General features: G+C 36.1%; 1 protein-coding gene and 8 non-coding genes across 10 annotated transcripts in view; all 9 read right to left on the reverse strand.

The window, feature by feature from the left end:
• The window catches only part of LOC149067118 (guanylate cyclase 32E-like), a 294,881-nt gene that overhangs the window by 179,443 nt on the left and 91,986 nt on the right, over positions 1 to 23,452 (reverse strand). The window lies entirely within an intron of this gene.
• Positions 103 to 190, reverse strand: TRNAY-GUA (transfer RNA tyrosine (anticodon GUA)). Its single transcript is given in 2 exon segments — positions 103 to 138; positions 154 to 190. It is a non-coding gene; the product is annotated as a tRNA-Tyr (tRNA).
• TRNAY-GUA (transfer RNA tyrosine (anticodon GUA)) lies at positions 542 to 629 on the reverse strand. Its single transcript is given in 2 exon segments — positions 542 to 577; positions 593 to 629. It is a non-coding gene; the product is annotated as a tRNA-Tyr (tRNA).
• Positions 762 to 849, reverse strand: TRNAY-GUA (transfer RNA tyrosine (anticodon GUA)). The gene is given in 2 exon segments: positions 762 to 797; positions 813 to 849. It is a non-coding gene; the product is annotated as a tRNA-Tyr (tRNA).
• On the reverse strand, positions 983 to 1,070 carry TRNAY-GUA (transfer RNA tyrosine (anticodon GUA)). The gene is given in 2 exon segments: positions 983 to 1,018; positions 1,034 to 1,070. It is a non-coding gene; the product is annotated as a tRNA-Tyr (tRNA).
• On the reverse strand, positions 1,201 to 1,288 carry TRNAY-GUA (transfer RNA tyrosine (anticodon GUA)). Its single transcript is given in 2 exon segments — positions 1,201 to 1,236; positions 1,252 to 1,288. It is a non-coding gene; the product is annotated as a tRNA-Tyr (tRNA).
• Positions 1,421 to 1,508, reverse strand: TRNAY-GUA (transfer RNA tyrosine (anticodon GUA)). The gene is given in 2 exon segments: positions 1,421 to 1,456; positions 1,472 to 1,508. It is a non-coding gene; the product is annotated as a tRNA-Tyr (tRNA).
• Positions 1,640 to 1,727, reverse strand: TRNAY-GUA (transfer RNA tyrosine (anticodon GUA)). Its single transcript is given in 2 exon segments — positions 1,640 to 1,675; positions 1,691 to 1,727. It is a non-coding gene; the product is annotated as a tRNA-Tyr (tRNA).
• TRNAY-GUA (transfer RNA tyrosine (anticodon GUA)) lies at positions 1,860 to 1,947 on the reverse strand. The gene is given in 2 exon segments: positions 1,860 to 1,895; positions 1,911 to 1,947. It is a non-coding gene; the product is annotated as a tRNA-Tyr (tRNA).

A 23,452-nucleotide genomic window follows, 5' to 3' on the forward strand; every position in this document is an offset into this window, starting at 1 on the left:
TTTTAGAATGGATAATCGCGTTTTTTCAACAAAATGAAACATGACGTTTTCATGTGAGAACTAACATTCAACTCTTTCTGTAAAAAAAAAAAAAAAAACATTTCCGTCGAGCCGGATTCGAACCAGCGACCTATGGATATCTGATATTTGCGTCTACAGCCCACCGCTCTACCAACTGAGCTATCGGCGGTCGGATAAATTGCACAGTAGATATGAATGATTTTTAGAATGTATAATCGCTTTTTTTCAACAAAATGAAACATGACGTTTTCATGTGAGAACTAACATTCAACTCTTTCTGTAAAAAAAAAAAAAACCATTTCCGTCGAGCCGGATTCGAACCAGCGACCTATGGATATCTGATATTTGCGTCTACAGTCCACCGATCTACCATCTGAGTTATCGACGGTCGGTTAAATTGCACAGTAGATATGGAAGATTTTAGAATGTATAATCGCTTTTTTTCAACAAAATGAAACATGACGTTTTCATGTGAGAACTAACATTCAACTCTTTCTGTAAAAAAAAAAAAAAAACCATTTCCGTCGAGCCGGATTCGAACCAGCGACCTATGGATATCTGATATTTGCGTCTACAGTCCACCGCTCTACCAACTGAGCTATCGACGGTCGGATAAATTGCACAGTAGATATGGATGATTTTAGAATGGATAATCGCTTTTTTTCAAGAGAGTGAAACATGACGTTTTCATGTGAGAACTAACATTCAACTCTTTCTGTAAAAAAAAAAAAAAAAACATTTCCGTCGAGCCGGATTCGAACCAGCGACCTATGGATATCTGATATTTGCGTCTACAGCCCACCGCTCTACCAACTGAGCTATCGGCGGTCGGTTAAATTGCACAGTAGATATGAATGTTTTTTAGAATGGATAATCGCTTTTTTTCAACAAAATGAAACATGACGTTTTCATGTGAGAACTAACATTCAACTCTTTCTGTAAAAAAAAAAAAAAAAACATTTCCGTCGAGCCGGATTCGAACCAGCGACCTATGGATATCTGATATTTGCGTCTACAGCCCACCGCTCTACCAACTGAGCTATCGGCGGTCGGTTAAATCGCACAGTAGATATGAATGATTTTTAGAATGGATAATCGCTTTTTTTCAACAAAATGAAACATGACGTTTTTATGTGAGAACTAACATTCAACTCTTTCTGTAAAAAAAAAAAAACCATTTCCGTCGAGCCTGATTCGAACCAGCGTCCTATGGATATCTGATATTTGCGTCTACAGCCCACCGCTCTACCAACTGAGCTATCGGCGGTCGGTTAAATTGCACAGTAGATATGAATGATTTTTAGAATGGATAATCGCTTTTTTTCAACAAAATGAAACATGACGTTTTCATGTGAGAACTAACGTTCAACTCTTTCTGTAAAAAAAAAAAAAAAACATTTCCGTCGAGCCGGATTCGAACCAGCGTCCTATGGATATCTGATATTTGCGTCTACAGCCCACCGCTCTACCAACTGAGCTATCGGCGGTCGGTTAAATTGCACAGTAGATATGAATGATTTTTAGAATGGATAATCGCTTTTTTTCAACAAAATGAAACATGACGTTTTCATGTGAGAACTAACATTCAACTCTTTCTGTAAAAAAAAAAAAAACCATTTCCGTCGAGCCGGATTCGAACCAGCGACCTATGGATATCTGATATTTGCGTCTACAGCCCACCGCTCTACCAAGTGAGCTATCGGCGGTCGGCTAAATTGCACAGTAGATATGAATGATTTTTAGAATGGATAATCGCTTTTTTTCAACAAAATGAAACATGACGTTTTCATGTGAGAACTAACATTCAACTCTTTCTGTAAAAAAAAAAAAAAAACATTTCCGTCGAGCCGGATTCGAACCAGCGACCTATGGATATCTGATATTTGCGTCTACAGCCCACCGCTCTACCAACTGAGCTATCGGCGGTCGGTTAAATTGCACAGTAGATATGAATGATTTTTAGAATGGATAATCGCTTTTTTTCAACAAAATGAAACATGACGTTTTCATGTGAGAACTAACATTCAACTCTTTCTGTAAAAAAAAAAAAAAACCATTTCCGTCGAGCCGGATTCGAACCAGCGACCTATGGATATCTGATATTTGCGTCTATCGCTCTGCCAACTGAGCTATCGACGTTTGATTTAACGGGACGTTAAATATGGATGATTTCACAATTAAAAATCGCTCTTATAACCGTGTGAATTATGAAGCCTTTATGTTGGAGCCAACATTCAGTTCATTCTATAAAAATGACGGATATCCGTCGAGCCGGATTTGAACTAGCGACCTTGCAACATGACGTCTTCATGTGAGAGCAAACATTCAACTTATTCTATAACGAATGCAGATATTCGTTGAGCCGGATTCGAACCAGCGACCAAGGATATCTGAATTTTGCATCTACAATCCACCACTCTGCCAAGTGAGCTATCAACGGTCTATTAACAAGGTCATTAAATATGGATGATTTCATAATTAATAATCATTTTTTTTCTATAACCTTGTGTGAATGATGAAACCATGATGTGAGAGCTAACATTCAGTTCATTCTATAAAAAAATACCGCTGTCCATCGAGTCGAACCAGCGACCTATGGATATCTGCAACTACAGTCCACTGCTCTGCCAACTGAGCTACTGACTGTCGATCAAAAGGTACATTAAATATGGATTATTCTACAATTGATAATCGCTTTTTTTATAACCGTGGGAAATGATGATCATTGATCATTTTTGTCGCACCACGGTCATTTTCTGCACACAAGGGCTAATTAGACCGGGACATACAATATATTGCCGATCCCGAACGGCAGGCTTGTTTTTTATAATAATCGAGAGGTTGGTGCGCTAACCTCTGAGGGATTGCATGTGAAAGCCAATATTAACTCATTTTTTTAAAAAAAATGCCGATTTGAACCAGCGACCTATGGATATTTGACGTTTGTATCAACAGTCCACTGCTCTGCCAACTGAGTTATCGACGGTTGATGAAAACGCACATTAAATATGGATGATTTCGAAATTAATAATCGCTTTTTTTATAACGAAACGACATATTCATGTGAGACCCAACATTCAGCTCATTCTATAAAAAAATACAGATTTCCGTCGAGAGCCGGTTTGAACCAACGACCTATGGGTATCTGAATCTACAGTCCACCGCTCTGCCATATGAACGGTCGATTAAATGGCACATTATTGATGATTTCGCAATTTGCAATCGCTTTCTTTTTTCAGAGTGCGAAACCTTTGTAAACTATGAAGCGTGCCGCCTTAATGTGTGAGCTGAAGATAAAATTTCAACTCATTGGATAAAAAGACAAATAGATATCCGTCCACCCGGATTCAAATTTGCAATCCTTAGATTTGTGAAATTTCTGCTGTTTGCATCTACAGTCTATCGCTCTGCCGTGTGAGGTATGGATTTAAAGGGAATGAGTGTGCAGTAAATTGCTCGAATGACGAAAGATAGTTGTTCATTGATGAGAACGTACATGCCTTACCTGACCCGCAAGTCCAAATGTGGCCAGCGGATTCAAACATTATTTGGTGTCATATCATTCAAGTGGCCCGCGGCACATTTGCAGATTACTTAAATGACCTGCTTCACAATTCCAGATCATTTATTTGTCCCACGGTGTACTTACAGATGACTGAGATACCCTTCGGTATTGTTACAGATCACTTAATCATGTGATCCGCTACACGTTTTTCTAATCAATGGAATGGCCCTCACTCTCACAAAGTTTGAACATTCTTGCGTTATTTTAGAGGAAGGAATAATTTTTTTTTCGATTCAGACCGACTTCCACGAAACGAGACCAGACTTTTACCAAGAAGAAAACTTTACTTATTAAATTTTTATTTGATAAAATACATACACTTGCGAGTACATAGGATTCGGAATGGCTTATGTTGACATTTCTACGTTGATATTCGGATACTATGTTTGACAGCGTGTGGGTCGTGACGACAATTTTCACTAAAAAAGTACTTAAATTCCAAGGAGTATTTATCGAGTCTCATGCGGCGAAATTCTCTGAACTTCAACTTCAAATCTTCTGTAATCCAATAACACTATGAAGTATATGAATATTTTCGTATTAAACCCACAAGTTCTCCTAAATCCTATAAGATACGGTATTAAAGTTAAAGAAAAATAAAAGAATCGCCGTAAAATTCTTGGCTCTAAAAATTATTGTAAAACGAAATTCGGACGTTAAATATTTTATTATACGAGGTAATTTTAAAAATTTATGATTTCGGGATTGTGATAAATTCAGCGTTGTCTAATAAATAAGATCAAATGTCATGATAAAAATGAATAAAAAACCCAGAATATCATTTTGAAGTACGAATTTCCCTTGAAAATATTTTCCAGAAATTATTGTTTCATATGAGGTGAAATTCAACATAATTGCAATTGATGTTTATGAATTTTTGAATCTTTTTGTGTATAAAGTTTCTCTTCGTAAATTCACTAAAAATAATAAAATACCAAATTTTTTTGAAATATACAGTGGGGGCCTGTAACTTTCAATGACGTATTTAGAGGTTGTATAACCAACTATAAAAATTTTCTCTAGCTTTTGAAAAAAAATTAGAAATTTGTGGATTTTTTGTTTGAAGTATCCTTTCGTCTTCAGAAATAATGGAAAAGAAATCCTGATTTCTTTAATCAGATAGAATTATTTATTACTATACAAAAATTATAATATTGATAGATCTGTTTCAATAAAGAACACAATTACAAAAATGATAATTTGGATATCTTGATAATCCTCGTGTATTAGAAGAAGACACTGAATTTAAGTGAAAAGTAAGAGAAAAAAATTTGAACAAAATTTTCAAATCTCTAGCTTCATTATTTCCTCCCACTGATTTCCTAATTCTGTGGCGTTTGGTCAGAACATGATAATTCCAAAATCACATTTTTGAGATATAAACATTTTCATTGTCATTTCAAAATCAGAAATAAAGCATACACCAAAAGGCAAATTAAAATATCATACGTCAGCATGTTGTTTAGCCGTACGCACGTATTTGCGCATTTATCTCACTTCTAATTAGTTATAATTAGCAAGACTTACTTTTATATCAAAAATCGTTTTTTGGAGATATCATATTCTGACCAAACTCCACAGAATTATCAATTCCTTGTTCTTGAGAAAAGGCCAGCGAATGCGAATAAAATCCTCATTAAGAAATAATAAATAGATTTTATTGGCAAATTGGCTATTACTGTAAGCATGGAAACTGTGATTATCGATGTTCACCTACACACTTTATAAATTAAGCTGTAGATTGTTTTCTGAGACAAACCGAGAATTGATATTGAAAATTAAATTAATCAAGTTATGAACTATTACAATGTGTTTAAAATGTTTTACAACTGCGGACCGGTGAAAATAGTTGAAGTATTTTGCAAGCCGAAGGAAATGGGAGAAATAGTTTTGAGATCGGCAAAAAATAAACAAATACTGTAGGAGAAATTATTTCCGTACTGACAAAAAGTACAAAAATAGAAGAAATAACTTGAGACCGACAAAAAAAATCAGTAAACAGGAGAAATAATTTACAGAAAATCAAAAAGCAATCATACAGGAGAAAAAATATACGGGCCAGCAAAAAACAAGTCAAATAATTTGAGGACCGGCAAAGTAGAAATGGATAAATACGAGAAATATTTGCCGACCGGCAAATGAATATAAACAAGAAATATTTTGCGGACTAGCAATAAATAAATATAGTCGATCCAGCTTATAATGTTCCCGTCTTAAGAACCTTTTTCTGCTTATTACGAAATTTTTCGTTTTCCCAACTTTTACTAACACCCATTGAGATTTCCCGTTTAAAGCATTTTTTTCGTTTACAATGTTTTTCCGTGACGGTTTTTGAAAAAAAAACGTTATAAGCGGTATCCACTGTTAATGAAAGAAATAATTTGAGAGCGGAGAACTGAAAATAAATCTGAAATGAATCAACATGAGAAACAATTTGCATACCGTCAATAAGAAGTAAATGTGAAATGAATAAATAAGACGAATAATTGGCGAACAGACAAAAGTACGTAAATAAGAGAAATAATTTGAGTGCCGGCAAAAATACATAAATATGGGAAATAAATTTGACGGCCGATTCCTTTTCCATTATTTCTATTTTTCTCTATTTTATCTGTTACTTCTCGCCTTCCATTAAGACGACAACATGAAACACACGTGTTTTTAGTTTGAATATAGAATAAAATTAAGAAAATGAGTGTTTTTTCCATGAATATTTTGACAAGGAAAATTTATATTGCAAATTATATGCCTAAAATTAGCATAATTTCAGTGTTTACGCAATTATTATTATTATTATTTTTTTTTTTTTTTAAGGAAAAATTAAACATGTCTGGACGTGGAAAAGGAGGAAAAGTAAAGGGGAAGAGCAAGACCAGGTCTAGCCGTGCCGGTCTACAATTTCCCGTCGGCCGTATCCACCGTCTCCTTCGAAAAGGCAACTACGCCGAGAGGGTAGGTGCCGGTTTTTTTTTTTTTTTTTTTTTTTTGCCGCTGTGGTGGTCGAGTGGTTATAGTGACGGACTCGGGATGCGAGGATCCGGGTTCGAACCCCACAGTGGTGGTCGGCTGAAGTTGGTTTTCTGTGGTTCCCAACTTCAAGGCGCAAATGCGAGCTGATCTCCCCGTTAAAAAGTCTCGCCACAGAGAGCAACAGTCCTACAACAATAAATCATTCAATCATAACACTTCACTCATAGTTAGAAAAACTAGTGGTAGATGGCAGCACTACACATAACAGGCATTACAGAGAAACAACAAAACTTCACGTCAGGTTTCACTACACGTACACGCACATTTCCCGCATGTAACGATTCGTTGGGGGGGTTCCGGGGGGGGGGGTGTGGGCGGGGCACATGTGTGGTGTAGTAGTAGTAGGTAGGGCCTCCAAAAAATGGCTCGGGGATCCATGATGTTCTTAAGTCAGCCACCTTGTTGGGCAATTTGCCTGTTGTGGCGTTGTATTTGTATTTGTATTTGTAAAAAATGACACATGAAATACTACTGCTTATATCAACTTGTTTTTCACACAGAATGTTGTTATAATATTGTTCTGTGCAATGAACTAGAAGTTTTGGAATACTATAAAAATATTTTGAGGTATGGTTGTTTATGGGAAAAATTCACATTTTTCGTTTAAAAAAAACTTGATATTTTGAATTCCAAATCATGTAAATCAAATAGTTTCAAAGATATTGCTTAGATCCTAGTTCATTGCACAGCCATAATCATATAGAACCCACTGGAAAAAATTTACATTGATATCTTGTAAAGTTTTTGAGATATCATGTTGGCCGCAGACAAGAATAACCTAAATCGCAGTTTCTCAGAAAACGCATTTAATTCCTTGTCCATACTTTTTCCTTCTTTTCCTCTCTTTTTTACGTGGTTTCTTTTGTTTTCCAATCTTTTTCATCTTTTTCCTTATCCTATTATTCTTACTGAAAATATTCTTAATACTGCTTGCTATCTTTCACACGTTATTTTTCAGATTCTTTTATTTCTCTATTCTTCCATGTACACATTTCTTTTCTGTCCATTAATTTTTATTTATATATTTCTTCTCCCTTACTTCTTGTCGTCTATTAATTCTTTAGTTTACTTTTTCCCTTTTATATCCTTTTTTTTTAATGGGGTTTCTTTTATGTATTACTCTTTCTTTATGTATTATATTCTTTTATGTAGTACACTCTTTCTGATTTCTCTCATCCTTTTCTTATCTTAATACAGTAAAACCTCTCTTTTACGGACACCCACGGGACAAAAAATTCATCCGTAAAGAAGGGATGATCGTTAATTAGGGATTTGAAACAAATGCTTTTGTTACACAGTGGGAAATTATTATTTGGCCGTAAAACAGGAGTGACCTAATCTGAGGGGTGATCGTTTTTAGGAGTTTTACTGTATATTTTTATTACATATTTTTCACAGAAACTCGCTAATTTATTTCATTTCTTTTTTTTAAGTTATTTTCATTTTCTCTATTTCTTCACCCTTGCTTCTTTTATTAATTTTTTAGTTTACTTCTTTTTTATCTTTTTTTTTTTTCATGGTCTCTTTTATTTATTCCTTTCTGATCTTTTATCATCTTTTCCTTCCCCTGATATTCTTTCTACATATCTTTCACATCTCTCTAGTTTTTTATTTTCATTTTCTATTCTTTATTGTACACATTTTTTTCTTTTCCTTTCCTATATTTTTTCTTCCTTATTTTTTTCGCCTTGTATAAATTCCCTAATTTGCTTCTCCTTTTCTTTATCCCTTTTTCTACATGGTCTCGTTTATTTCTTTCATTATTTTTGTTTTTCTATCATCTTTTCTTACCTTTTTCTTTCCCATCATCCGTCCCGTATCGTGTATTTTCTCTTTCATCACTTTTTTTTTTAATCTTTTTTGTACATTAATGTTCTTTCTCCATATCTTTCTGACCATCTGTTTAGTATTTTTTTTTTATTTTCTCTTCCTTCTTTTTTTATTTTCTCTACTTCTCTTTTCTTACTTCTGCCCCCTTTAATTTTTTTCTTTTTACTTACTTTGCCCCCTTTTTTACATGGTCTTTTTTATTTAATATTTTCTGATCTTTTATCATCTTTTTCTAGTCTTAATAGTCTTTCAAACCCTCTCTCCAGTTTCTTGTATTTTCTATTCTTTGCTGTGATCTTCTCTTTCTTTTCCATTATTTCTTTTTTCCCCCTTTATTTCTTCTCACGTATTTCCCGCTTTCTAGTAATTCTTTACTACTTCGAACGTAGGTGTCGCGGAGATATAATCGAAGTGTTCAAATTTTCAATGGGATGGACCATGAACTTTTAGTACACCGCCAATCGATTGCTTTTACAAGGGGACACCAGTATCGATTGGTGAGGGACAATGCAAGGCTATGGTGTCGCAGGGGATTTTTCTCTAACAGGGTTGTTAATAAACGGAATAGCTTACCCCCGGGGGTAGTAAATTGTAACACAATTAACACTTTTAAAAAGACATACGATAAACATGTTGGGGTAAATCGAGAAGCTATCCATACTTAGAATAAGAAAACCATAAGTATTCTTTATGGGCATTGTATAATATTTTATCTTGTGTGTATATTGTTTACAATTTTTTTTAAATTGCATTTTTAATTGTTTTTTTTTTTTGAAACCGAGCACAACTCAGGTCTATCGCCATAGGCAATTTACTACCTAGTGAGTAGTGCCGGAAGTGTAAGTGTGTGTACCTAATAGTCTGAGTGCGTATCTAGTGTTGTGTATGATTTTTCAGTACTGCCATCTATATCTCAGAAGTGAAGTGAGTGATGTGTAGTGACTGAATATTTGTACTGTTTGTAGGCCTGTTGCTCTCTGTGGTGAGACTTTTTAACGGGGAGATTGGCTCGCATTTGCGACTCGAAGTTGGGAACCACAGAAAACCAACTTCAGCCGACCACAACTGTGGTGACGGTGGGGCTCGAACCCGGGTTCCCGCGATGCGAGTCCGTCACTATGATCACTCGACCACCACAGCGGCTTTTAATTGGGTTGCTATATTTTTGAAATATATGACATCCATATTTTTATGGGCATCTTTTGCTCTCGCCACCTCGTTGGGCATTTTGCCTGTTGTGGCGTTGTATTTGTATTAAGTTCTTTCGTTCTTTCTTACATACTATCTTTTATTTATTATTTTCCTGAACTTTTTCCACCTTCTCCTTATCTTAATATTCTTACTGCATATCTTCCACATCATCTAACCAGCTTTTATTTTCTGCTCTTTTCAATTACTTCTTTTTTGTCGATTACGTCTCCCTTAGTTCCTCACGTCTAACAATTCTTTAGTTTATTTTTTTCCTCACTACTTTCTTCTGCTACATAGTCTGCTTTATTTATTCTTTTCTAATTTTTTTTTTTTTAATAACATACAAACATATATACAAGCATATACAGAAACACGTTAAACATACACTTTTGACCTCAAGGGACATGCCTGTCCTTCCAGTAGGTCTACAGGGTTTCTCCGTAGATTATTTTTCTTAGCAACAGCCTATTATGGTTTAGGTCGGTTTATAATTGTTCAATATACAGTTTTTTTTTTGTATTTATGTTACAAAGAAATTTTACATACAGATAGATTGTATCATGTGGTTGTATTATTGTTGTAATATAGATTATAGACTGGTATTCATAGAAAACGTGAATATATTGTTATTAGATCTTATGTAATTATTTGTATGATTGATTGTATGGTATAGATTCATTATTTTTGGAGCGGTGTATCTATAACTCTTTTGAAATAACGTTTTATTTGTTTTTGTTTTCTGCACTTTATATATATGTTATTTAATCTAGATGAGGTTCTATTTTGTTTCATTTCTAACCAATTATTGTTTAAGAATGAAAATTTTATTAGTCTATAAGCATAGTTTTGTCTTATAGTTAGCTTATGGCATTCTGTTTTGTTGGTGTTTATTGTGGTGCTTGTTATTTGGGATCTTATCTTGTTATATATATTATCTAGTTTTTGTATATCTATTTGATATGCACCTCCCCAAGCAGTGATTCCATATGTTACTGTTGAATATATCCAAGCATAAAATAAATCTTTTAGAAAGTTATTGTCTATTGTGTCTCTTAGTCTATAAAGAATTGCTGCATATATTCTTAATTTTTTTATTATTTTTTCACACTGTGATTTCCATTTTAAATCATCTTGTATTATTATTCCTAGGTAGTTGTATTCATGTATTCTATATTCATTATTTTCCCGCCCTTATTTTTTTCATCTCCTCTTATTTGCAATACCTTCCTCTTAAAACTTGTCTCTCATGCTTTTTCCTCCTCTCTCTTCTATTTTATTTATAAAATTTCCTCTTATTCTTTTCTATACAGTTTTTTCTCATCACCTATTTCATTTCTTCTCTCTGCATTATCTATTTTCTCTTTATCTTCTTCTATTGATCTAACAATTATTCTTCTCTACATCTCATATTATATAATTTTCTTATAATTTCTCCCTATTTCAACTTTTTTATTAGTCAATACATTCTTTTGTTTTTACCGCTCTGACATGCCTTTTCCCCGGTGATATTTTAATAATAATAACAATTACTATTATCATAAATTAATTTGTACTTGCAGGAATTATTCTTCCATTGTTTTCATGGAACTATTTTTGACAGGAAAAGGAAAAAAGTCCAATTGTTTATACATTTTTATGAAACGAAAATAATGCGCAGATAAAACAATATTCCATGTACTGTGAAAAATCAAATAAAAATAGTGCTAACAGAAAATTTTCATCGAAATTCAAAGGTTAATGCAATATTGGGAGTTATTTTTTTAATATAGTCAATATCGGAATTAATCTGATTTTGCTCGAAGGAAGATTTCATCTAAATAAATCCTTATTTAATTTTCTTTTCCTAAAAACACACATACTGAATTACTTAAATACTGAAATGCTTAATTCTAACCATATTTGAAAAAAAAAATGTTATTTTTGAATATTATTAATTGCTTTAGGCTGAATGTATTCTCGGGATTTTCGAGACCAGAATTATTGAAATTATTTTATCATTTTATTCCAATTTCGCTTTCAGAAAATTTCCTGAACCGTTTAAGGAATGATTCATTACGAATGTGCATTACTATTCATAGTGACAGGATGACCACTTTACTAAAGTCGGAAAGTCATTAAGATAAATGCGGAAGTAATTAACTAGGGTATTGCTGGTTGCTGAAGTGGTTATTAACGTAAAAGCTCGATAATCGACAGACATAAATAGGAATGAAAGAAGTGCTCGCGAAAAAAATATATCATTATTGAATTAAATATGGACCAGAGACGAGCCGTAGACGATTTTTTGTTGAGAAAAATTGAAAGAAAAAGACCTCAGTCAATGAATAGATAGGATTGAGTTGATTAAAAATACTAGCTATAATATCCGGCGCTGTCCGGGTTTTCTTCAATGAGGCTGTTTGGATCACATGATATCTCCCGCTTTCTTTGAGGAACATACAAACCGTGTCTAAGTTAACCAATATGGCGACTCCCTGCACGACTCATAAAAGAAACAAATTTAGATTTAAAGAGACGTAGAAATGAATATTTTTATTCTCATTTTTTAAGAGACACTAGATATTTCGATCCCCCCCCCCGAACTTCAAGTTAAGGCCCGTTTACACGAAGGAAGTGCTTTAGTTGGCAACTTAATTTTAAGTTGCCAAGTACGATACAATGTATGCAGACGATAAGGGCCGTTTACACGGCTTTAGTTGGCAAGTGCACAAGTGATTTAGTTGGTAAGTGAATACGAAGGGTTCTATTTTTTCCAGTTAAGTAGACCTATGCGCATGCGCCAGTGGGCGTGACCAGAGGACACGACCTTCAAGTTTGTTGAAAAATATCTTCGCCATGAATGTTTGTTGGACTATAGAAATGAAAATTACCTTAACAAACAAGCTAAAAATTATTCGATGTTGGAAAAAGGTATGGAATATTCTGTCGACGTGATGTCAGGAGTTTAAAAAATTTTAAGATTCAAAAATATATATCAGGTGTGGAGGATTTATATATTAAAAACTGGAGGGGGGGGGGTTTCGAATATTTCTCTCGTCCAGAATGAATTTGCTGCCATCTGTTGTAAAAATACATGATCAAATATTTAACATAAAGATGTCATCTCTATAGATTAAATTAAAAAATAATAATAATTTCGAAAATTCGGAAATAATTTTTATGTTTAATGAATTTTTATTATTTAATTTTTAACCCTTAGAATTTCCTACGAATGCCAAGAATCTTCTCCCGTATTTCTGGCTTACATAATTCATAATTTATATCCTCTTTAACTTCGATTAAAATATCATGCAATCGATATTTACAACTTAGAGGAGAAATATTTCTCCTCTAAGTATAAATTCTCATATTTATATTTATATCATATATATAAAGTCTCATATTTCTTCTCGATGACTTACATAAGTTTATATGTTGTGTATTCTTTTTCCCCCTCTTAGGTAAGTGGAAGTGAATTAATTTATATTCTTTAAAAAAAAATATCATATAATGTGGCCCTGATCACAGTACTCGTAAGTTCTACCTCATCTTCATCCATCGTTACGAAAGCTATGAGCTTTAAAAAAAGCACCTCTCTAAATGCCAGATAAATAAAAAATTATTATTATTACTCTCCCGCGCGTTGTGCGTCTGTCTCTCTCCGTAGATTTGAATAAACTGAAGCGCGCATGCGCTAACTGCGCTCATCTCCATAAAAATTATCCAATGAGCGTCTACTTACCACTTATCGTGTGGACACTTTCAAGAAGAATCGGTAAGTCAAAATTAAGTTACCAACTAAAGCACTTGTCTCGTGTAAACGGGCTTATATCGAGATCTGCCTGTTTCTGCTTCCAAAACTGCTTAATTAAAGCTGTAGAATTTCTTCGATTTTCTTTACGGGCCTATAATTAATTTTAAAACATCCTAAACTATATGCATTTATGCAGATGAATATCAAAAGACAATACGGGAACATTAATTTTTGTGCTTGAGAAGATATAATTGAAAAGTTGAAATAAATGTGTATGGATATCCAACTCAAAAGTAGGTCCGGCTAATTACTTCATCTTTAATTTTGTGGGATTCGTATATCTCTAAGCGAACTCAATGTTTCAAAAATCAAGAATTCAATACAATTTTTAAAATTATTGACGTGGTGGAAAACTCCGCTAAATTTCCGCATTTCTATAGTAAAATCGGCAATTTTAACATTGATTTCTATGGGGATCATCCTTTGCCTGACCCTCAATCACAAACCATTATAAATTCATAAGCTATTGTTAATATACTGGCTCCTTTCTTTTTGCATTACGCTGTATTGCAAATTTGAGTTTCTTGAATCGTACAATCGTGTAAAGATATGAAAAACCGTTGTAAAGGCATATAAACGTCTGAAACGCATAGCTAGGGAACCACGGTGACCAAAGAAAACATTGTTGAGGCCCAAAAACCATTGTTGCCCGACAGTTTTTTGCCCATTTCGGGCATTTGCCTGCTCTGACGAAATTATAAAGCAGCCTATCGTTCAAGTCGGATCCCATTTGGTATATATGCAAAACTTGGTGACGATCGATATAAAATTGCAGATTTATACAGAGAACACGCACGCACACACACAGAGAGAGAGAGACATATAGACGGTTAAAACTACTACGTAACCGTATATGCACGATGTACACTCCCCCCCCCGTGCGGAATTTCTAACGAATTGGCCTCATGCAGGAACGTGTTGTGTGTTTATATGGGTTACCCTAACGTATTTATGTCTCGTTTTGGGGCTAATTCATCACGCTCAACTTGTCGCATGACAACTCCCCGCGGTCACACTATGTCAATTCGTCGTGCTGCAAACTTTTCGCTGCGTCATTTTGTTGCGATGTAAATTGGAATACCCAATGTGATCCTAATTGCATCCGGAATAATTACACCACTCAAATCACAAGTGAAACGCGAGTTGTTCGAACCAAAATGAGCTACCCGCTCTTGTCAACGATAAACGTCATTCTCTATTTATTTGCCCACGCTGCAATCCTGTATAAGTTCGTTTGAAGCAACTCCCTATCGCTTTGATTCCCGACTTCGCTGCATTAACTTCACGTCATCTGCGAATTTGCTAACAATCCCATCGATACCCTGATAGAGTTTATCGATAAAAAGTGAAAAAAGTATGAGACCAAGGACACTTGTGACAACTATCCAATCAGAGAATTTCCCGTTCGCAATTAGGATAAGTAAACCATTAGAATAAATTAGAGAATAAAAAATTCTAAAAAATTAAGTTTTTAATTTCATTTCTGGATTCTGATTATAAATTATTTGAAGTAAAGAATATTTATAAGTAAAAATAAAAAAAAATCATAGAATTTAATTAAATTGCTCAACAAATCATATTGATGATGATAATTACCTTTCATTTTAATCTTGAGGGCTCCTCTAATATTTTTTTGAACACAAGAAAATGAAAGCTGTATCATTAACACCGAAATTTTTCACTCAATGTTGAAATATGATCATTGCAAAAATAAACTTTTTAACTTTTAAAGTTTCGAAATACTTAATTCGAAATTTTTTAAATATCGTTTGTATGTTCATTAATTATTATTAAATAATGAAATTTTAATGTTAGTTTTAATCCCGAATGATTTTTTCAAGATTACATAAAATAATTACTTTTACTAAAGAATGTGGGTGTGTGTGTGAACACTTTTCTTCATATTTCTTAATTCACTAATTCACGCATCTAAGACAGAAGCCTACATAAAAGATCGCGTGAAGCATGTACAGCGAAGAATCGACGTTGTGACGAATTGTCTCCTCGATAGATTGACGTCACGACGAATTGACAACGTGTCGAAATTGAGCTACTACTACTACCAAACCCCACATGCATCTCTCGTCCATATTCCTCTGCGGAACCTCTAACGAATTGGCATATATTGGAATGTGCGTGTCCGTGTTGTGAAACTAACATGGTTTGTTCCTGTGTAATGCTGCCATATTATATATGTAATGTTATACATATAATAAAAAATATAGTGCTGTCATATCAGTCATAAATTTTTCGAACTATTAGTGAAGTGTAATGATTGAATAATTGCATGTAGGCTTCTTACTCTCTACAACCAATGGAAATGGAGCTGCAAAAATTTTTTTACCGCGATGAACTAGTACTGCGACAAATTACTGTGACCGTGTGAATGGCCGAGTAAGTATGCGATTGTTGCATGAGTACGCATGACCAAGAGAGAGTTGGTGAGATACCAATTAAGTGAGTACGTGTATGAAAGACTCATTCACTCGTTCACTAGCTTATTCAGCCACTCACTTGGTCTCATGTACGGTCACTTGACCGCTGACTTGGCCCCAGTCTGGGGGGGGGGGGAAGAGCTCAAAAATGCATAATTTAAATAAGATTTCCCTCAGGAAATTATTATTCGGTGTTAAAACAGAGGCGATCATCAAGAAAGATTTCAATGAATTTGAAAAAAGAAACTGCAAAAGAAGAGACAACTGTCTACAATGAAGATGTCCCGATTCTCCAATGAATTCAAGTGATAAGAAGATGTCTCGAAGCTTCTTTGAACAAAAGAAACACTTCAGGAGAATCCGTTTGAAAAGAAGCGTATCGTTTTTTTTTCTTCAAGATTGACAAGGATTTAATTACTTGCAAAAGAAAACAACAGACACACTAAGAGAGAGTTTGTATATATATAAAGTTGTGTCTTGGGAAGCGTTTTACAATGATTCTTGTTGAAATGAGCCGTGACAGAATACTGACAGGTGAGAGAGAGAGAGAGAGACGGAAACGTATTATGAAGACTTTGCAAGACCATCAAAGACATTTCAAGAACTCTCTTCCTTTTTATACAGAAAAAATAAATAAATAACCGCGGGCGCTTATTTGGGTGTAGACGGCAACGCACTTTTGCATCCTCTTCAAGAACAAAAACACTCATTGTTGTGTATGTGTGTGTGTGTGTTGTATTTTGTGTATTTAGATTCTCTCGAGAGATCCTCTTGAAGGTCTCTTTCTTTTACATGTAATACAAGATTCGTCGCGAGCTTAAGTTCACAGACCTAATTTATTTTTGAAATCCGTGTTTCTCGGGCTGATGCAACAAGCGAAAGAGGAAAAAAAAAAAAAACCCCATTGCGATACAACAAGCATCAGAACGATTTAAGATGATCCTGGGGTTGGAACTGGTCCAGTGCGGGAGGTGGAACGTCAAACTTCACGGTAGGAATGAAGAGGACGTTTTTTGATGCCACTGAATTATTAAAAGAATGTTAAATATTGAAACATTGATTGATAAAATGTTTAGGTATCAATTTTGATCACGTTAGTCTTCTTAGTGGATAACTCAGAGTCTTCATTTTCGTCCAAATAGACCACGACTCCGGTAAGTGAGCTGTGCCGGAAATATGTGTATCAGGTGTTATGAGTGAAGTTACTGCTGCCATCTATCAATATGTTTCGGATTGTGAGTGAAGTAATGAGGCTATGCCCACACTCATATGCAAAGTCGCAGAGCACGTGTTCCGCGAAAACGTTCTGCGGCAATCGCAGAACAAATTGGGTGTTCTGCGAATTTTCTTCGCAAGTCATAAAACACGTTCACACTCTTATACAAAATCACGCAACACTTGTTCTGCGATTTGTTGCGGGACTTTCTATGTGAGTGTGGACGTGTGGTTTTATGACTGGATGTTTGCATCGTATTAGCGTCTGTTTATCTCGTGGCCAGACTTTTTAACTGACAGAGGGGCTAGCATTTGCGATTCAAAGTTGGAAATGCCAATATAACATCACTAAATCACCGGTGTCAAGCATGAGTGACTAAATCGTTGGTGTCAAGCAAGCATCACTATAACTCAGGTGTCAAGAATGCATTACCGGTTTCCTTCATTTATCACTGCATCGTCGGAGTGATTTATCCATCGCTGCATCGTCGGTGTGATTTATCCATCACTGCATTACCTGTGTCAATATTGCATCACTAAATAGTCGGTGTCATGTTGCACCACTAAATAGTCGGTGTTATGTTGCACCACTAAATAGTCGGTGTCATGTTGCACCACTAAATAGTCGGTGTCATGTTGCACCACTAAATAGTCGGTGTCAAGCCTGCATGGCTAAATCCTTAGAGTCAAGCCTGCGTGGCTAAATCATTAGTGTCAAGCCTGCATGGCTAAATCATTAGTGTCAAGCAAGCATCACTATAATCATCACAAACCAGTATGCATTACTGGTTTCTTCCATCTTCTTCTTCTTCTTACCAGGCAGGGACCTGGCTCTGCCCCGCTAGGGATATTAGCCATTTTACTCATGCATTACCGGTGTCATTTCATCTATCACCGCATCGTCGACCCAATTTTTCATCCATGTCCACATCGTCGGTGTCGAGCACCCATCACTACATCGCGAGTGTTAAGTATACATTACGGGTGTCATTTCATCTATCATCACATCGTCGATTCCATACATTCATAATTGCATCGCCGGTGTCAAGCATACATCACTTCATTGCCGATGTTTCGTGAGTTGCCGGTGTCATTTCATCTATCATTGCATCTTTGATTCCATTTATCCATAACTGCGTCATCGGTGCATCCATCACTGCATCGCTGATGTTAATCATGCATTACCGATGTTACCATCCAAATAAGAATACCAACGACCAAAAGAGATTGCTTTTACCGCGGATGCAGATGCCGGGTGGCGAGAATATGGCCTTAGGAATATACTGCCTTCCGTCAGAACTTGTATAGCCTCCTACGCAAGATTGGCTTCCGCTATTGAAGATTTTGACCTGGCTCCGTGTGCGAAGCGTTTTCCCTTCTGACTATTATTTCTAATTATTATTATTTTATTATTTACTAGCTATAACACCCAGCGCTGCACGGGTTTTCTTTAATGAAGCTTTTTGGATCACGTGATATCTCCCTCTTTGTTTGAGGGACATACAAACCGTGTCTAAGTTAACCAATAGGTCGACTTCCTGCGCGACTCATGAAACGAACAAATCTAGATTTAAAGAAACGTAGAAATGAATATATATTTGTTTCCTTTGTTAAGGTTTTTAAGGGACGCTAAGTATTTCGATCCGCCCCCCCCCCAACAAACTTCAACTTATCCACATCTGCCTGCTTCAGCTTTCAAAAATGCTTAATTAAAGCTCTGGAATTTTTCAATATACTTTGCGGGCCCATAATTAATTTTAAAACATCCTAAACCATATAAATTTAAGCAGTTGAATATCAAAAGACAATACGGAGACATTAATTTTCATGCTTGAGAAGATATGAATAAAAAGTTGAAATCAATGTTATTGCATGGATATCCAACTCAAAAGTAGGTATCAGGCTAATTACTTCATATTTAATCTCCTGGGATTGGTATATCTCTGAGGGCGGTATTCACCGACATGGTTTAAGCTATAGTCACAATTTTTTGATAAGAGATCGACACGGATTGGTTAAATTCAGTGTTTTAACCAATCTATGTTGATCTCTTATCCAAAAATTGTAACTACAGGTTTAAACAATGTCGGTGAATACCGCCTTAAGCGAACTCAATATTTCAAAAATCGAGAATTCAATACAATTTTTAAAATTATTGATGTGACAGAAAACCCCACCAAATTTCTGCATTTCTACAGTAAAATCGGCAATTTTAAAACTGATTTCTTCATTTTCCTGACTCTCAAAGCAATGCTGGTGATGATTATGACGTTTATTCAAAAAAAGCCTCATTACTGGGAGGATTGAATAAAGTGGCAAACCAATATAAAGGCATAAATATTATATATATACTGACAGCGTTGAAGAAATGGCAATCCATTGTAAAGGCATATACATGTCTTAAACGCATTGCTAGGGAATCACGGTAACCAAAGTAAACGTTCCGAAAGTGATTGTTGAGGCCCAAAAACCATTGTTGCCCAACAGTTTTTTGCGCGTTTGGGGCATTTGCCCTGCTCTTCGAAATTTTAAAATAGCCTATCGTTAAAGACGGGTCTCATTTGGTATATATGCAAAATTTGGCGACGATCGATCCAAAATTGTAAATTTGTATAGAGAACATACACACAGACAGACAGAAAATCAATTTTATATGCATAGATATTCACTTTTCCACTGTAAGTGCATTTCATTCCTTCTATGGTTAACGTAAATAAAATCCGGCGCTGCATCGTCGGTGTGAAGTTGACAAACCTTCAGTCGACCACAACTGTGCCACCTGCGGCTTTGTGCGAGTCTATTACGATGGCCACATAACTATGGCAGTGGTGATTTAGGTCAGTGATTGACTCATGCCCTATTTCGACAATCGATACAAGTCCGGTAAGAGCGTATTTGAGGGTGCAGTTTGCATTAAGAGGTATTTGTTATAATCTATGTGTTTTTCTTATCGCTCAAAATAGCTAAAAATTTCAAGTGTAGGTGACACTGCATTGCAAAACCATCAAAACAACCGCAAAATAAACAACTAAAAAGAAACTGTCAAGAAAAAAACAACAACAAAAACTAGCAATTGAAATTTTTATTTAAAACATTTAACCCCCCCTCCCCCCAGTGTACGCTATTATCGATTTGATTCAGCTACTGTTGCACCAGTAAAGGATGAGTTGTGGAGAGAATGTTCTTTTCGGCGAAATAAAGCGATAGGCGTGAGCGTGTTAAGCAGATGCTGCCATCTACTTTTCGAAATACGCAAGTGAAAAAGAAAAATCAACTCTATCACGTTAAATAATTTAATTTTTTTATTCCATATCCTCATTTGCGCGTTTTGGGCCAGTGTAGAAACTTTTCTGCAAGGAAGAACCGTCTCTCCTCGAAGTTGGAAAACCCCAGAAAATCCCTTCAATCGATCACCACTGAGCAACCTCTGTGATAGAAACCCTCGTGGAAGTGTTGCCATTAAGAAGATACTCAATTTCTCTCCAACCAATGAGTTTAATTCTCTTCACAAGTGAGCGAAATGCCATTAATTGCATTAGACAAGGATGAAAGTTTTCAAAGGTGGGTAATTAACCCACATAATTAAGACAGATTAGTTTCTCACGTATAAATTCGGCATTTAATCATCAATTTTTCCGCCCAATTTAACTTCACGAATTGTCGCGTTATAAATGAATTTACGTGAAAAGATTACGGGGACTCATATTTCATCCGATTATAAGACTGGAAAAATGTCCGGAAAGTACTGGAACTTTATCTAATTACTGCTTAAAATTAGTCTCCCATTGTTCAGCCGCTTGGCAGTCGAGAGGACTGTGCAGGTCTGGGTTCGAATTCCGGTTAGGGGTATGGATGTCTTGTCTACTAACACTAACGAATTCCCTGGACAGATCATACGGATTTCTTGGAAACACGTGGATCACGTCTAAAAAAAGAATTGGGGTAGGCTGTGTCACACACACACGCAAAATTTAGCCGTTCAGTGTTCGGACACCCAGGTGTTTTAGCTATTTTTTGGCGCACATTTCTGTTCTATAAGTGTCCTACATCTTAATTCTTCTTGGCGAATAGGAGAATTTCATCATCCCCGAAGCTACATCGGCTAGCTTGCTGGATTACGGATGGCATTGATTCACCACGTTTACATGTTAAGTGTTTATTGTTTCTCCAATAAAGTTCACCATTCAACGCCATATCAGTTTCGTGAATTCCCAGTACCCCTACGTGGCTGCAAGTTGTAGACTCACTCTACTTGGTATCAGCTTTACTGGTCTGGAAGGCTGAAATTCATGCTGCTTCTTCCGTAGTCCACCCTTCTTGTCGTGCAGCAAGTATATGTTACGGTCTAAAAATTGAATCAAATTTTGAATGCGCGAGAAGTTCACACTTGCGCAAAGCCACTCGACGTTGTATCTTGTAGGCGTCTTTCGTTGAGTTTCTTATTCTATTCAACTTGCCAAATATGAAGCATTCTGTTTTTCAAGATATTGTAGGCATGACTTCTCTACCAAGGTAGAACAACCAAGTCTTTTAATGTTGTCGCCTCCTTGGCAAGTTGATCCGCTTTTTCATTTCCAATCTTATGTTGTCGTGAGCGCGTAGGATAAGACGAATACTCTGTATGTCAGGGTTACGTGGACGAGGAGCTTGTATGGCTAGGAGGCCAGATGCGCTATCTGTCAAGCTTGCCACTGGATAAAGCATCTCTTCCGCACGTTTAACAGCATTGAGTATCGCAAAAAATCTCGGCTTGGAATACGCTATTTTCTTTAGCTAACCTTCGACTCCATTGCTCCTCTATTGAACCATCTTCCGCTAGTACCACATACGCGCAGCCAGTAGCCATTTCTGTTTTAGAGCCATCAGTGAATATTTTCTTAGACCCCAAGTAATCAATATTATCAATTCCAAATGGCATTTGAGACTTGGTGAGATCATTGTGGTAGGTACTGATATGAAGCGCCGTCTTAAAGCATGAGTCCACCCGGGCATTGTCCGGGGGGCCTCAAGAGAAGAGGGACCTCATAAAAGTGAGATCCGGTTGAAATTTTCTAGAATTTACTAGGTTGGGCCTCAGAAAAACCACTTGGCCCCGGGGGGGGGGGGCCATAATGCTCTTAAGACGGCCCTGCTGATATGATGGAATTGGTATCATCAGAATTGTATTTGAAATAGCTAACAGACGATAACGATTTCGTCCATTTGAGTTGCAAACTTCTCTGGCGTAAAATAATTTCATTACGAATGCTGGCCGCGAGGCTGTTTGCCCAGACCGGAAGAGGTATCAGTATCGGATTTGTTCATAAATGCCTGTCAAACGGCAACACTGGCTTTTATTTGCGTTGCGAATCTCTCGAGATACAGCGTAAAATATTTTCGTTCCGAAAGCGGGCCATGAGCGTGGTGCCCAGACGGAAAGCGGTATTAAAACAAGAATGATATAATCGCATTCGTGTTAGGGCTTTTTCACACGGAGCGGATGCGGGTCCGGGATTTAGAAATGGTGTACAAACGGAGCCTTTTAGACGATGTGGAATGTGCCCGCAACTCGAAAGTGTTCGTCCGGGACCGGATGGGGTCCACACATGTCGAAACTTTGTTTGCACAAACAGGTTTTGTACATTAGGTTGAATGGGGGGGGGGGGGGTATTCACACGACTCGGGTCCGGGTGGTAATCGCCCGGATTATTAGCTACTTTTAAAGATGATTTTGCATGTGGAATTTGTTTAATTACTTGCCGTAAATACCTTTAATAAACGCAATATGAAGGTCTCTGTTCATTAATAGGATATGTACCCACATACGTCTATCCCTCCATTTCCTTCCTTTTGTCCATACTTTACAATTTTATGCAGTAAAACCTCCCAACAACGGCCACTGATGGGACCGTGAAAATGTGGCCGCTATTAAAAAAAAACACTACAAAATTTGCGATCTATATAACACGCGTAAAATGGTAATCCATTCTCGAATTTATTACGATAATTATATATAATTGATTATATTAATACTGGAATATTATAATGATTGATTAATCAACAGAGCCGCTACTAGAGGGAATCAGGCGGATCCGATGCCCGAGCGCCGGAGCAGAGGAGGTGCAAATTCAACCCTTTAAATTACCCTTCAAAATTACAAGGGGGCGATAAAATACGTACTTGTCCCGGCTTACTAAGCATCTAATTGCAGCCGTTTAATCGATTTACAACCCTATTTTGGCATCCTAAAATTTAGGTTTGCAGTGCTGAGGTGCACAAAAGAAACGGCTTGGGGGAGGAAAAACTGTGATGGATCAAAATGGCGTACCAGCAACCTCAAATAGTTCCACGATTAACTGTACCATATATGCTATATGCTCAATCCGTGATGCG

Source organism: Pholcus phalangioides, unplaced genomic scaffold (genome assembly GCF_987345545.1).
Source record: "Pholcus phalangioides strain wild (caught in Gottingen) unplaced genomic scaffold, Ppha-v1.0 ptg000031l_1, whole genome shotgun sequence".
Lineage (NCBI taxonomy): Eukaryota > Metazoa > Arthropoda > Arachnida > Araneae > Pholcidae > Pholcus > Pholcus phalangioides.